This window comes from Colius striatus, chromosome 4 (genome assembly GCF_028858725.1).
Source record: "Colius striatus isolate bColStr4 chromosome 4, bColStr4.1.hap1, whole genome shotgun sequence".
In the NCBI taxonomy this organism is placed as follows: Eukaryota; Metazoa; Chordata; class Aves; order Coliiformes; family Coliidae; genus Colius; species Colius striatus.
Window position 1 is genome coordinate 17,206,272 of NC_084762.1, and position 2,553 is coordinate 17,208,824.

A 2,553-nucleotide genomic window follows, 5' to 3' on the forward strand; every position below is an offset into this window, starting at 1 on the left:
ATCTGCTGCTGCCTTCTTGTGTTGCTGCATCACTTTTTGCTTTGACACTTTTCTTAACTATTTTTGAGTCTTTCTTGGCGCTGCATTTCTTGCCACTGTGAGCCATGTCTGTCCCCCCCCTTGCTTTTTATTTAATCTGTTATAATTTGCATGCTGACTCTTGCTCATCAGTTCTTGCACATCTAGGAAGAAATATAAGATTCAAGCAATTTCTGTGTGTTGCTGAGTGGATTAACTTTTTAGCAAAATGAGACTGTTTACAAAATGAGCACTGAATTACCATATGAAAAGATTTTTCCAGCTGGGTATGATTCTGCTTCCTGCATTGAAAACCCTTTCAGGTTCTCCTGAAGTCCTTCATGAGTACTGTTAGATTTCATCCTGTCTCTTTCCAAGGATGCCTTTCCCAGCAGAGCTTGGAACCTCACCCAGTACATATCTTTGTACTTCAGCACTTTCTTGCCCTTCAAGGGTAGCCAGCTTACTGACCAACAAAAAAAGAAGCAGTTGTTTGTTCACACAAATGATTCAGTTGGTCTGAGATGGAGAATTGAAAAGATTTAAAATCATTTTGATTATTCCTCTGCTAAGTACTTAGGGAGTTTGGGAAATTCCCACTATTGATGAGCTTTCTCTTGACTGATTCTGAATCCAGACTGTGGTTCAGTGGTTCATGAGGGGATAGTTTTGAGCAGGTTCTGGAAATTTTATAGCATTTGAAGTGCAACGTTCACTTCCTCCTCTGCAGGCAAAACTCATCTATATTAAACAAAATGACTGCTATATTGCCTAGGAAGTATATTTCAAGGTGTTTTTTGAATTACAGCTGCAATTAAGAATTAAGAGACCATATGATTAATTAACAAAATAGTCTCAATAAAATAAGACAAAAGATTGTGGTCATGATAATAAAGCAGTAGTCATTGTGCTGATGAGGCGGTGTGGGTTCTGGGCAGGATGGACAGAGTCATGTCCTGACAGCTCTGTCGTTGTGAGGTGTCCCTGTAATACAGAGTAAGAATGTAGTGTAAGATGGGAAATAATCACAATCAAATAAATTATCATAATTTTCATTGAAATTTAGTTTTCATTATAATTTCCCAGAACAGGAATGCCCACGAGATTATTGGAAGATTTATAAGTGTGTGTACACAGTAAAAATGAGAGAGCTTGTCAGAGTTGAGTAGCCCTTCAGAGGGTTTCATAGGATACAGTTTGACTCCTTTTGTTGGGCTTCAGTGAAGCTCTGATCCCTGCAACCTGGGGCTGTCTTTTCCAAATGCTGCAAGACCACAGGCTATTACCTGCTGTGCTGCTTCCTATCACCAATTTTCTTCTGGGGAAACTCTATCCTAATAGAAACCTTACAACACATGCAGTCCTTTGTAACTCCTCCCCTGGCATTTTTTGTTCATACTTCTTGTGCTTTGCAAAACAGCTTCACTAAGCATGCTGATGTTGCAGTGTTCTGCCATTACCTTAACTAGAGGTAAGGTATGGTTGGTCTTCAATTGATACTCCAATAATGGCATCTTTCTTTCTCTTTATTTTTTGTTTCTTTTTTCCCCTAGAAGGAGACTAAAGGTGACTGTGTGTCTCAAGCACCCCCGGCTCAATAATGTCTCTGAAGGAGCTGCCAAACACAAGGTTTGTTTCAGGTCCCAAGTGTTTCTTCAGGTGTAAATACTACAGACCCCGAAGAAGGGATCAGTGGGCGGCCAAAAAACTTGCATAGTCCAGAGTGTACCAAACTGTATGCACCACCACCATCCCTGCTGTTGCCTGGAAAGCATTTAAAATGTAAACGGGCTTTTACCAAGTCACAGCAATGTGCAAAAAAATTTATAGACATGAAGCCATATGTGCTGCAAACCCTGGCCATTTTAGAGGGAATGGTTATGCTCCCACTGACTCTCAAGAGGCAGGATTTCACCCAATAATTTTTCAGTGTTGAAAGCTTTCAGGTTTTCATGCTGTGGTTAAGAGTATGTTTTAAAAAGGGTAGAAATATGAAAAGTAATTACTTTTTAGCAGAGGCACGGGCCAGACCCTCAGGGCAACTCCACTAACTGTAGCAAAATGAAGGCAAGGTGTCCCCTAAAAGAAACTGCTCCACGCTTGAGGACCCCATTCTGACAGGGCTTTTATCTGTCCTTTGAGCCTGTAGCAACCCAAACAATTTTGACAGAGCATCTCTGTCCTTTTTGTGGTTTGTTTTTTTTTTTTCCCCTGGATCCCTGTCTTTACCTTTTCATTAACAAACACTTTATTAGTGGTTCTCAGGCTGTCTCAGTTGCCTGTCCTGGGGATCAGGGAGATTCAAGTCTGCTCTCATGTTCTGTCTCTGGTCTTTGACCAAAGCATACACACTCAACCAATTTGAAATCAGGCTACCTCAGGCAGTACAGTATCTCCATAAACCAGTGCACCAATTCCCACAACCACTTTTACCAGCTACCACAGAAGCTGGTGCCTCTGCTGAAGGACCGTGGGAACCACTCGAAGCTTTTGGGGGCATCTCTGGGCAAAACTCTGTGGAGGGTCAAGATGTGA